This window comes from Amblyomma americanum, chromosome 1, assembly GCF_052857255.1.
Source record: "Amblyomma americanum isolate KBUSLIRL-KWMA chromosome 1, ASM5285725v1, whole genome shotgun sequence".
In the NCBI taxonomy this organism is placed as follows: Eukaryota; Metazoa; Arthropoda; class Arachnida; order Ixodida; family Ixodidae; genus Amblyomma; species Amblyomma americanum.
The window spans coordinates 429,755,814-429,769,806 of record NC_135497.1 but is presented as its reverse complement, the minus strand read 5'-3'; positions in this window follow the sequence as shown (position 1 = coordinate 429,769,806).

The following is a 13,993-nucleotide window of genomic DNA, read 5'->3' as shown; positions in this document are numbered from 1 at the left end:
TGGGACCATCCTCTCGTGCGTCCAAAAGTTGATGTTGACCAACTTCGTGCGCACAGGCGAATGCGTTCGTGCGCCCCATTGTTGGGCCCTTGCGCACGGTCGCAAGGAGGCGTGCGTATGCGCGAAAAATGAAAACATTTGTACAGCGGCCCTTAACGTGCCATGTCACCAAGGCAACAAAACACCAACAACGCGATAACACGCATTTTCTGGAGAACGGGTCGAGTTAACGGCCCGTTCTCCAGAAAATCGGGCGTGGGCATTGTTCGAGTTGTGAGCGAAAAATCGCGGTCATGGCTTTGCCAGGTGGTCCCCAGAGAGCAACCTAGGAGGCAGGTGGGCCACCTGTCACGTGATCTTGCTGTTTAATCACAAGCTGCTCACCGGATAGTGAGCAAACTGCGCACCGTGGCAGGTGGTAGTAAAATAATGATTGGTTGCTTGAGTTTGCTCGGCAAGAGCAACCTTAATCGCCTGACATCGCAGGGAAATAATGCATAGCTTAACTGCTGCACCACTGCTCGCGGAGGGGTATGAGGACTCCCAGGAATCTATGAACTTAAAGTAGAGAATGACTTTCTGCATATATTGTAATTAACTCATTGCCCTATCGTGTCGTACCGTTAAGGCGGAACTTAAGTGTTCCCACCAATTTTTTTGATCGCTATATATTGAAGTCGCGTACTGGTACATAACTTAAGACGGTACTGCTACGCCCTAGATGACAGTGATGGCAGGTCAGATGATGCTGCATGTTCTGTAGAGAAATCAGTATGTCTTTATTTGTTATGAATGAACGTTACTGCTTTTCGCTGCACTATCTCAGAGTGATGCTGTAGTTTGTGGTAATGAAACAGTGCTTGCATTTTCTAAAACTGGTCTTACAAAAGTAGTGTAGGCAAAAAGCTTGGTGCTTTTGGGGGCTAAGCGTAAGCATCTTTTAAGGAAGAACAAGTTTAACAAGGCGGCGGAGAGGCCATTAGCGATGTGTACGTCGCATCTGTGCTCCGATGTTAGAATTAAGCATAAATTTTTATGTTCATAGACCTTTGAAAGCGGTGACCCGTTTCTACTGTGGTGGCTCCGTGGTTATGGCGCTGGACTGCTGACCCGAAAGACGCAGGTTCGATACCGGCCTCGGCGGTCGCATTTCGATGGAGGCGAAATGCTAGATTCCCGTCTACTCTGCGATGTGACTGCACGTTAAAAAACCCAGGTTGTCAAAATTTCTGGAGACCTTCACTGCAGCGTCCTTCATGCTCTGAGTCGCTTTGGGGCTTTAAACCCACACAAAAACCAAAACCAAACCGTTAATGATATGGTAAAAGATATAACGTTGTTTTTTCCTGGTGACTGTAATGCAAACGTATTTTTTTCTTCTTCAATGTCATGTACACAACGACTTGAATAATAACCCCGTCAGCAGTGAAACCAATTTTCTGGATCTCATTGAAGAACACACAGTATTTTATGTGTTTCACGATGTTAACAATACCACAAGTGTAGAAATTGATCGAATGCAATTTAAACCTATTATGTTTGTCCTTGATGTCCTCCTCGCGTCCGCATCATATGCAAAAGAGCTTTCAAGATTACACAAGCCCAATTTTGGCGGAGGTGTACCCCTATTCGATTTTGGTTGCTCTTTCTTAGACCCATCTTCAAAAACTGAAGCTTGGAACACAAAGAAAAATTCAGGAGGGCACTTTAATGAAATAAAGTGCAGTGAAGCGAGAGCCTTTAGCGCGGAGTTCCCGCTTGCATCACTGATGTGGGGGGAAGATTTTGACGAAGTGCAAAATTGTTTGTTAATATTAAATGCTGCAGACTCTGGAGGGTGTTTGGGAGGCATCCATCTGATTCGATGCCTTTCCGCACTCTCTAGCGTCCTTACGCTAGACATATATTAGTGTGGGCACAGAACAGCATATGCGTTTGAGGGAAGTAGCCTAGTCGTTAGCACGTTCGGCTGCGGAACGGAAGGACAGTGGCTCGAATCCCGCCATGCGCATGGATTTTTTTCTTATCTAGTAATAAGTGTGACATGACTTGAGACCGGTTAAGGTCATGGCCGCCAATATGAGCCATTAAAGGCTCTCGCCTTAAAAGCTGGTGATTGTCGGAAGGGCAAAATCCTTTGGCTGTGCCATACATGCGCAAGAAAGACCTCGCACAACCTCAAGAAAGTGGCCTACACGCATGGTGTTCTTGTTTTTTCGGCGCCCAAGAAGTTGGGAAAGTTGTGCCCACGTATTTGCACATACAAAAAATGTGGATGCCAGATAAAAAATGAAACTCACCTCGTCAAATGTTCTGCAGGAGTGGTCGGTGCTGTTCCCATGACGTGTGGAAAGCTTTATTCGGGCCACATGCAAAAGCTATTTTCTTCAACAGTGTTCATTTAAATATATATTAGCCACATTTAAAACACTGGGTGTTTTATTCAATGAGAAAACGTCCTTGGACGATCATATCTCTCTTATTTGCAGCAAACTGTCGGAAATTATTGTTTTCATATTTTATAACGTTAGCTTTATCCGCCAAATGCAGTCCTGGCATTATATAATTCGTTGATTAGTTCTTACTTCAATGACAGTAATTTAGTTTGGGGAAAACGTCAGAAGAAAACCACAAAGTTGAACATCTTGAAGAAAAGTTTTTAACAATAACTGAACACGTTCCTAGAACGTTGCATACGCAAGCATTATTTCCAAAATATATAATACTTCCGATCCCCAAACAATATATTTTTGTTTATGCCATGCTTTTAAACTTTTCTTCATGAACTGAACAACATTGAATGAAGCTACAAAGTATACAACACAAGAAAACGTTGATAAACGTCTTTTAAAGCCCACAGAACAAGATGTGGCAGCCAAAAATGTAAAAATATACTGTCACGTCTGCTAAATTCCCTTTGTTTCAAAAATATAACCCTGGAAACAACCTCGTACCGGAACCCGTCATATTTTTTTCCAGACCTCCTCGGCACTCTGGACCAACAAATTTTGCCTACATCGTGTCAAAATACACGCTCTTTCGAAAACCATGCTGGAGCCGCCGCGGTGGCTGAGTGGTTACGGCGCTCGGCTGCTGGCCAGAAAGGGGGGGGCTCGATCCCTGCCGCGGCGGTCAAATTTCGATGGAGGCGAAATTATAGAGGCCCGTGTGCTGTGCGATGTCAGTGCACATTAAAGAACCCCAGGTGGTCGATATTCGCTTAGCCCTTCACTACGGCGTCCCTCATAGCCTGAGTCGCTTTGGGACGTTAAACCGCCATGAACCGACCGACCGACCGACCGACTGACCAACCAAAAGCATGCTGGCAAAGCATTTTTCGCAGTGCACTTAACTAAAGAATGAAAATTGATTTTTGGGGAAAGGAAATGTGGCGCAGTATCTGTCTCGCATCGCGGCGGGCACCTGAACCACGCCCTGAGAGATAAAGGAGGGTGTGAAAAAAGAAAGGAAGAAAGAGGCGCCGTAGTGGAGGGCTCCGCAACAATTTCGACCACCTGGGGATTTTTGGCGTGCACTGACATCGCACAGCACACGGACGCCTTTGCGTTTCGCCTCGATCGAAACGCTGCCGCCGCGGTCGAGTTCGAATATGGGTACTCCGGATCAGTAGCCGAGCGCCCTAAGCACTGAGCCACCGCGGACTTAACTAATCAGAAACCCAAATTTTGCCGAGCCACAAAATTCCACAATATAATATTGCTATTACAAACCCCGGCTACAAATAACTACTTGGCTCTAGGCGCCTAATTCTAATTGTTAAAAAGGTAATTATTACAAATTATCTAACCAGCTTACTACTGAAGACGAGTCGCCGGTTTTCTGGTGTCTGCCAACACTGGCAATACTATGCTTAAAAAGCCATATTTTTACCTCCAGAACCTATTTTTGAGAATTGCTTAAAGTCTTCCCTAAAACACATAGTATATATATCGTCATTTGTAAACACGACGCAATGTTTGGATGCCATAGTTTGCAGCTCGGTGTGTATGGCTGAGTCGAGCTGTCCAAGAGGTAGAGCTTTTACAAAGGGCTCACATCATAGACTAAAATTTTTACTGGAGCTTGATTTCTTTAATTCACAAGTTTTCAGTTCTGTCTGACAGCAAGCTTGGCTTCGTGCGAGGAAGGCGCACAACTGCGTCCCTGGAAGAAATTGCAGATGATTTTTATTCTGCTTTGAACGCAATCTTTTTAGCTGTGCTTTGTTCCTTGATATAGCGGAAGCATTTGATACAGTTTGCCACGACATATTGCTTGGCAAGGTATACCTTATCGGTTTCAGAAGCCTGTTCTACGTTGTACTTCAAAACTATTTTACCAACAGATCACAAATAGTTGTTATAGGCACCGAATATACTAAAAGCAAATTATGTTTTGGTACCGGTGCCTCTCAAAGATCAATTTTACCCCGTATTCTGTTAAAAATATTTGACAACGACTTCGCTTCAGTAATCCTAAATGTGTTCCACTGCGCGGATGACTTGGTCCTGTTTAGAAAGCATGTTCATCATAAAACGGCAGTTGAACATCTACAGCAATCAGTGCACAAATTTATGTTTTGGCTTTGTAAAAACCACCTTATCCTCAATCAAAACAAGACAAAAATTCTATGCCTGAAAACCCCGCTGCAGAATGGAGCCACGGTCCTTCCTGCGTTTCTTCATCGCCAAAACTGCATATCCTGTGGGGTTCCTCCTCTCGAATATACGAGCACACATAAGTACCTCGGCATTCATTTTGATCGTGAATTCTCATGGCAAAATCATGGGGGGCATGTCTGCTCAAAACTTAGGTCAGTTGCGTGTTTATTTTTTTAATGTTAAATGCTTCGGACCGTTCCACTTTAAAAGATGAAAGTTCATTCTCTTGCATTGGAGGAAAAACGCTAAGGCGCCCGTGTGCTGTGCGATGTCAGTGCACGTTAAAGATCCCCAGGTGGTCGAAATTATTCCGGAGCCCTCCACTACGGCACCTCTTCTTCCTTTCTTCTTTCACTCCCGCCTTTATCCCTTCCCTTACGGCGCGGATCAGGTGTCCAACGATATATGAGACAGATACTGCGCCATTTCCTTTCCCCAAAAACCAATTATTATTATTATTATTATTATTATTATTATTATTATTCTCTTGCATACAGCTTTTTAAGGTAAAGTATAACGATTTTCTGTTTCTGCTTCGGAAGCTGGCAAGACCGTTTTGATAACATTTAAAATATATTAATAAGTGTGATTTACGATCACGTCGCATTATCGAACTATCGAACAGAGAAATTTTTCATGAACTTCGTTTTCCTTCTTTTCAATCTTTTTTTTATACGTCTTTATTTCTGCATAAAATAGGCCTAGCGTTGCGGCAGAAATGAGGGGCTTTATTCACTTCTGCGGTCGTGCTGCACCATTTCTGGGCGGATGAATTCGAGCATCCGCCCGTCTCGCCGCGCCAGCAGAGCAAAGAAATGCGCTTTGTTGTGCCGCGTTTGTCGACTAGATATGGAGCAGCAAGACGTTGCGTGTTTGTCCCAAAGGTATTTAATAATTTGCCAGATGACTATTTTTCTGTGGACTCATGGTCTAAGGTGAAGCGTTTATTAGACATGGTATAATACAAATATATGTACACATCTCTGGTTTGTCACCGTTTGGTTATGGATGCACGGATGCTTGCTACTAGTACTGTATATTTTCGATGCCGGGTGAAACATGTTCTGCTTGTATTACTGTTATTACAGTTATTGCTGATATTGTTGCTGTTTCTCCTGCATTGTGGGTATCCAAATTCCACATGTATACTGTAACCACATCGCTTAGCTTACGATGCCGGGCCATCTCACACAAGCCCCCATTTCCTAAGATGGGCCCGTTTTTCTGTAGTTGTTTCTTGAGTGCTCAATAGAGGTATTATTATTATTTATCATCTTTAACATGAATGACCCGTGTCTCGTTCTTCTCGCAGGTTTAACACTGTGAACTGTCTTACATGAGATAGAAATGAAAGGCTACAGGTAGGTACCATTCACAAATGAGAATAGTGGGCGTGAAGTGATCAGCTAAACTCTGCCCAGTGTTCTTAATTACTCATAACTTCGCCTTTATTTATTAAAGGGTAATTAGACCTTGTTATTAGCTTTTGCATTTGAAGTACGGACGGCGTGTTGGCTATTTGCTTCCCATTTGGAAGCAATGCGTCGTTCTTTCACCTGACATGCATTTTTGCCGTTCCTTGTAAACAATGTCCGGGCGTCGTCAAGCCTCTTTTAAGTTTTTTTTTTGCCTCGATTCTAAACTGTCATTTTTTTTCGTGCTTGTGTAAAAAACTCAACGAAATGACCTCAGACATTTCTTCTGAGTGGAATTATTTACAAAACGACTTGCTCTCATTTTGTCCCTGTCGTTCCCTGCTCGTCAATTTCATTTGAGGCGTATTTTCGCCCTTCATTATGGCTCTCATAACGCTACTTGTGCGGTGACGCATTAGTCGTCAAGTATCATATTTCCTTATTCAGAGCAAAGGCTGAGGCTAGGTGGTGTGCCATCATGGAATCGTTTCGCGCTGCTGTGGGAAACAGAAAGGGACAGGGGAAAGAAAGGCAAGCACAGGACGAATCGATTATGTGCACGAGTAATACGTCTTTTTTTTGTAGCGGCACTTCTGTTGTCTAAGTTTTCTGATTGGCCAAGCGGTTGTTACGCAACGCCGGTCTCTTCAAAGACAGTGATACAGCTTGGTAGTGCATGTATTAAACCTTCTACCACGCTTAAGGGAAAGTGGTTCAAAACGCGACGCAAATTTGCAAACTGTCGCCATTATTTTTTTAATCTTGGATATGAAAAAAAAATGCTGCCGAGTTATTCTCAACCGTCCTGAACCCGTAATATCTAAACATGACAAGTACAACTGAACAGCAACTAAGTGAAATTTAAGGAAACATAGAACTTCAAAGTTTCGCATTTTGCCCGACCCCACGGGGCAAAGTGAGACAGTGCACGAGGCAAAACTAGGAGCCCTTCTTAAATCAATGCATCACTCATCCTTGCAATGAATTAACACGAAGTTGACTTCACAGACATCTACACAATCTTAGCGAGCCTATTGGAATGGAAGACAGTGTACTCAGACTGAAACCGTTACTGTTTTGTTCCATCTCCCGCTACAGTCTATGCGCTTCTACTGCCAGGCTCTGCGTGTACGAATTTTCTTATTTCTTGAATTTTCGCAGCTTTTTCCTCTTTTAAGGCCAATGTCGTTGCTCTTTCGCTCGGCTGTGTTGAATGAAGACACGATTTGGTTCTATTCATAGCACGTGAACACGAGGTGTTGAATGTGATTCAATGGCCAGACCGAGCAGCGCTTCTTCATTTTCATATTGAGTTTTCAAAAAGCTGTTCATGCCCACTGAACAGAGGGCGACGGTGAAGTTCGCAAGAGGTTTCATAGAGGTTCTGGCTTTCGTATTCTCCTATTTTCTTCACTGTTGTGAGATATGCGCCTTTGGAAACAGAAAAATGCTTGATGCGCTACCTGCGTCTCTCCGGATGTTTCGTCTTCTTTTCTTCGTGCAAGTCGGCATTAATTTTCTCTTTTCTACTTGCAAACTGTCCTCGAGAGCAGGTTAACACAGGTAGAGCTTTATATCAAGCAATAAATTTATTACAATCACATTAGTGCCTGCAGAACATCACAACACGGCGTTTTTTCCCACGCGTAGCCCGCAGGCTGTTAAAACATTTCTCTCGTAATTATCCGAGGGTATAAAACTGCTAAACTTTGTTGACAATATGACCAGTAACCAATTATTTTACCTAAATACCTGCGGCAATCAACACTGCCTGTTTGATTGAGGTGCACAGTTTTAGAAATGTGGCAGCAGAATTTCTCTCCTTTTAAACTAATTTCTTGTTCACCATGGCTCAATTAAAAATTTTTTCCTGCACTTAGGTGCAACTAATTTGGACAAATTTCAAGGCACTTGTAGCTGACATAAGTGGAATTAGACCGCGGGAATACGGGCTTAATTGGATAGACATTTCAGAAGTTAAGGGGCACTAAGTAACAGTCTCACGTTCGGTCCTATGTCGCATTTTGCCCCACTCTCCCCTACTTCATTGTCTAAAGGGTGCACTTGCTCCTTTTTGACAATGTGGGGATGATTATAGCGTGCACACCTCTTGTATATTTGTGAAAATTTCCTCTCATACACTTTTGCCCGCCAGCCATTGGAGATAACTACCGGCGCTCATGAAACAGCGAGATCAAGAACCGTTTGGTGAGGAATACAAGAAATACACGGTTAATTGACATAAACTTTGATTTAAGTGTTTTGTCAACATTTCAAGGGTCGCATACTGATGCGATGTCACGAAGCGGTGCACAAGTGTCTGCGCTGCCAATTGCTCACAGACTAGACCACGTATTTGCTGATTAGTTAGCTCAGCCTAGCCCCATCGCTTCAGAACGTAGCATCTCACGTTTCATGCGGAATACTAATGCTTTGCTCAGACTACAAAGCGGTCCTTAATAAATCTCATCTAATTCAATCAAGGCATCTCATTCTGTGGAAGCGGCATTCGTGGTACAGGCGGACGTTAGGAGAGCGATCGACAAGCGGATCTTCTCGCAGTAGCGTAGAGCTAGTGATTGGATTCGTGTATGAGACAATCCGTGGCATGAGAGCACGCGGCAAATAGAGCGTATACTGCGAGCAGAGAGCACAGATGGCAACGCATAAAGAAGCCTTGTCCCCGCATCCACCTTGGGCTCGTTGTGTTCGCCCCACAGGCTGCGCATTCCATGCATGTCTTGTCTCAGAACTCGGATGCCGCGCATGCAGAGGCTGAACTGTCGGTAAACGCCTGTATGCAAATATGCCACACGTGCGCTCTAAGGTCTTCGTGTACGCATGCTTGCATTCGCTTCTTGCATCGTTCTGGTTTCGTCGAACTGGTCTCCCAACAGCACCGCCTCCTCAGCGAGCGTTTGCTTGGGTTTGTTAGGGCGTTTGGGTCTGGGTTTGCCACCGGTCGTGTTTCCGTGGTGTAGTTCACTTCACGTCAAGTGTACATGCACGCGTTCATGCCTTGTTTTGGTTTGTTCCTGGTATTAACCTCGGAGGTCGCCGTGCGTCTCCGTGTTTTGGTGATATCATTTAGTACACGGGACGTCATACACCTTCGGTGGACCACCTCGAGTGCTGGTTAGGTCTCTAGGCTTGTTTCTCTTTCTTTAACGGACTCTCAGCAACTTCCAAATTCTGTCTCCATAGTAATAGTTTGGTAACATTCCAGATCGGGGCACAGACACTTCAGCGTCCTCGCTCCGTCTTCAGTATGTATTCCTCGAAATCGCGGGGATGCGCCCTCTGATATCGAGCATGTCTTCCCCTAGATATTGTTTTCTTGATGATTGTGCGACGACTGCGAGCTGTGGGTGAGCGGGAGAGTTGAGGTCGAAGCTCGGAAGAAGACGGACGTTCTCCCGCGTGCTCTGCTAGGAAAACGGACTATCCAAAGCCTAAGAGCGGCCCAGCTCAGCAGTTCTCTTATATGCGGCTGTCATCCTTTTAACTGCACTATACCGTTTTCTATAAATAGGCTGAATAAAAATTAACGGGTGATCAATGCAATCGATGCGGAGGGGAATGCGTTAGTAAGCGGGCTCAGATTTCGGGAGGGCATTGACTCTGTGAACATTCATGCAAACTAGCGCGTGCGCTAGAGTGCCCTCTGTGCGCACCAGCGCTATATATAGTGCCCCGGAGAGAAAGGCCCGAAGTTTTCGCACGTAGTGAGATAGGCTGTGGCGATGACTGAGTGATCTAAAGCAGCGGCAAGCAAGGCTGATCTTTTCGCGCCCCCGCTGGTTCAAATCCCGCCAGAGACCATAAGTATGCTTAGTAGGCCGTAAGGCCGTATGTAGCTCTACTCTCTTATGGACATACATCTGACGCCGGGTCTCCGTTCACATAAGTGTTCTAATTCTAGTGCATAAAAAATGAGTTGTGTCAATTTAATCTGGCCCAATTGACTTTTATTCAGAGAAGGAAGGAGACAGGACCTTTCAAGAAGTAACCACAACAGCAACAGGATGAGAAGAGAAACTTTGTTTGCGCTAGTGTAGCCTGGCTTCCTTAACTTGAAGAAAATGAAAGGATAAGCAGCCTTGTGTAGCTTGTTTCAAAGAGACGCCGCACACGGAGTGGAGGCTACCGAATCGTTCCTTCCTGCTACGGCATCAGAACAGTCGCAGGGTGGAGCGCTCGCGCACGTTGGCTGTGCCTCGGTTGCGCTCCCCATTCGCCTTCGCCGAGATCCGGCTGTAACAGGATTCCGTAATTGAAAGTACCGAAGACCCTGGCAAGCGTGTGTATTGCTCATGCGATTGCGTCTCGCTTCACTTGACACGGCGCCCGTGGAAGAGAAAGAGGCCATGGTTGTACATGCCGGAAAGAACGCGCTTATGACTCTTAATTCCGGTGTATGGGTGAAGGCAGCATGCTGCCAGAGGGCACGATCACATATGTAATGCTAGCGTAATGCAGCGGCTCATCGCAGAGATGTGTGAGAATTGCTTCTATGCCCTCTGTGGAAGCGGATTCTTGATATCTGCCAGGGTCACAGAGGGAGGCATTATCCGCCTTGAACTGCTCCTATCAACCATTATCAAAGCGCTGAGTCTTGTTCAGCAGGCCAGAGTGAGCCGTTTTGGCTTTGTGAGGTGCACGCTGCGTAAGTCTCGCTGATTTTATTACTAGTGACCGGAGGGGTCACTGGCGAAAAAAACTATTATGTCCGGGAGCAGCCTGAACCTGCCAACCGTGGCAGGTGCTGTTTAGGGGTATTCCCCTCTCCCCATCGGCCAACTGACAATACAGAGAAAGAAAAATTCCCCTCTCCCCGTGTAGAAGAGGAAACAGAGAGGCCGGACTAAGAATGACTCAGCAAGAGTGAAGATGTCCCAAAATGGCTCAGCAAAACTAAATGACTCTGAAACGGGCCGCTGAAATTGCTGAAGAGAAGCATGATGTGCGATAATAGACGTTGAAGGGAATGCTACCGCATTTTCTCTGCATCAATAAAAGTGATCGCACCTAAACAAGGGCAAACTTTCTAGCGTGCTTAAGTCGCATTTCGCTTGAACAGGTAGAACGGGGGCCAGTTCTGTGCCTCTATGAATGACACAAATGGGTAATTGAATAGGGCACGTTGATTTGTAGTGCACATCTGTCAGCAAACATTACCTTTCGCATCGACACTTCTCGACAGGAATCCCATTGCCGTCGACCAAACCCTTAGCTTTGTATAAGCTTCAAAGTGCACAAGTATTTTGTCTGCTAGTTCAGTTTTCAGTGGCCATTCATGCCTGATTGGAGATCTGCAGCTAGAAGAGCAAGTGGTGTATGGACAAAATACCAGTGCGCAGGCATCACACCGCACTAAAAATCACCTCGACGTAGCAAATTATACTGTCTTTTCAAAACGAGGAACACTACTAGAAACCTAATTGTGCGCGCAGGTTTCATTCTGTTGCCTGACCTCTCCACACAGAGAGCAGCCTGGTTCAGGCTGTGATGACCTAGTATGCCGATGAACGTATTCAACTTGTCATCTTTCGTCACGATTTTGGTAACAAGTACAACTCTCTCGGGCAAGAATTTTGAAAATTGGAAAATTGTAAGTCACTGTTATGAAATTATTGAAGGTAAAAGCCCATTATTTTGATATGTAGCATATTCTGGCTTTTAAAGTGTTTCAAGCGATCGCATCGAACAGTTTAGACTGCCATAGAAATCCAATGGGGAACGCTGTTGGTGACAGCAAAAACGTGAATAGAAGAAAAAGTATGAGTGCCGTCGGGTGACTGCGTATATATTCATCGCTGTAGCGAAATCTTGCCTTAAATGACAACAATTGTGTTCATAAACGGTGTCCCGCTCAAAAATCCTTTTGTCCGGAATTGCTGGGTATGTTCGCAGCAGATTCACGAGGGGTCTATTAGCCTTGACTGCATTGTTAGAGCAAAACCTACTTTTCTCACAAAAGAATCAATGTTTCGACTTCTACCTGCTGTGAAATGACAATTTCCAGAGAAGCAAGGCAGCATGCCACAGATGTATGCCTGTGAAAAGACACTGATCAGATAAACATAGGAACATCAGGGGCTGTTTGTGACTTTCATTTAAACGACGCCACCGAAATCAGGCAAAAGGTAGGAAAATGTGTTTTTTATAATGTTTGATTTGATCAATGATAAATTATGGTAATAATTTTTTACCTGAATGATAATTTAATCAGAAGTATAATTAACTGTGTGGACGTTATCTGGAAGTTAATTCGCACAGCTAGTCAAGGCAACGCTGAATAAGAAGTTTCAGGACTCCTCTTTGTGGCACACCAGGGAAAACCTGGAGGCGGCCGGTCTTGCCATCAGCCGTCGACACGTAGACTGAGCTGCCACTGAGCTAGCTTTCAATCCGCAGGTAAAGCCGGTGGCCAACGCCTAAGCTGTCAAGGGCCCACATAAGGCGTCGTGGAGGACGTTGTCGTAGCACCTGTGATGTCCAAAAACATGGCCGGAAAGACTTCGCCTTCTTGCCCTTTTGATGCAAGGTCGATGACGCTGCCTACTTAAGGCCGTCTGCGCCGAAACTCGGTCATCATGTCTGGATAAAGGTCGTTATGCTCAAGGAATCATTCGTATCGTCATTACGTTGACACTAGAGCTTGCTAAAGATATGGGTAAAGATACGAGACAAGGCTCGTAAGTAGCCTTTCCTGGCTTCAAAGGAGCGACCAGGCGGCTGATCCTCTAACATTCTGTAACAGTACCTTATGCCTTACGTGTTACTCAAATGTTTTAGTAGCCTTATTCGAGCTTTCAAACCAAGTTGAAACAACGTCAAGTACGAAATTTTATCTGAATCAGGAACAGGTGAAAGCTTTCATAGGGTAAGGGCGTCGTTTAATTGAAGCATCGTGAACAGAAAGTCGAGGTTATCATTGTTGGAAGGTTGTTCCGCTCACTCTGCCGCTTTTCAAAGGAATGCATGTTCTTCCGATTAATTTGCTGACCAAAATTAAGTTCGGCATCATTGCGTTTCAAGTCTCTAATACTAATTTGCTTTATATTATAGGGAAAACTTGCTTGAGTAATCCTAGCAACATCAATATAAATAATTTATACTGCCAAAAGTACGCACTAGTTTAGTAAACATACAGTTGGATTCGCGGCGGTGAGCAACAGCCTACCCCTCAAAGTTAAATGCACACCTTCTCTTTATTCACTGAACCGATAATCCTTTTGTAATTAATTCCGCGTGATTGATCAGTTTCTTTCCCCTCATACACTCTAAACAGAAAAAAGTAGAAAGGCAGTAAAATGTCCTCTAGTGCATATTATTTTACAAAATGGTCTGCACTAGAGGACGTCTTATATACTCCCTTTTAATTCCTATATAGGTGTATTCATGTATAGAGTGCAGCACACAGTGATGTATGAATTTCCTTGCTTGTGTATTATTTCTTTGTGCTGAGATTTGTTGTTGCTAGTTCGTTGATGCATGCATTATTGTACTCTTTTTAATGTTCTTCTCCTGTATAAGTTATTACTCTTTGAAATGCTTATGTATACTATTATACCCATTTTCTCATAAGAGGTCCCACAACAGTTTTGCGCTACGGGATCTCTTTCTGTAGTACATACTCCAAAGACTTGTATTTTTTATTGATAATCAACTTAAACTTTAGTGCCGCATATACCACCGCAGTGTGTGATTCATATTAAGCTGAACCTACGACCGCTCTCCAAAAAATTTCGTTTCGTTGGTTTTGTTTCGTTTTGTGGGGTTTAACATCCCAAAGCAACTCAGGCTATGATGGGCGCCGTAGTGAAGGGCTCCGGAAATTTCGACCACCTGGGGTTCTTTAACGTGCATTGACATCGCACAGTACACGGGCCTCTATCCAAAAATTTTCAGCTC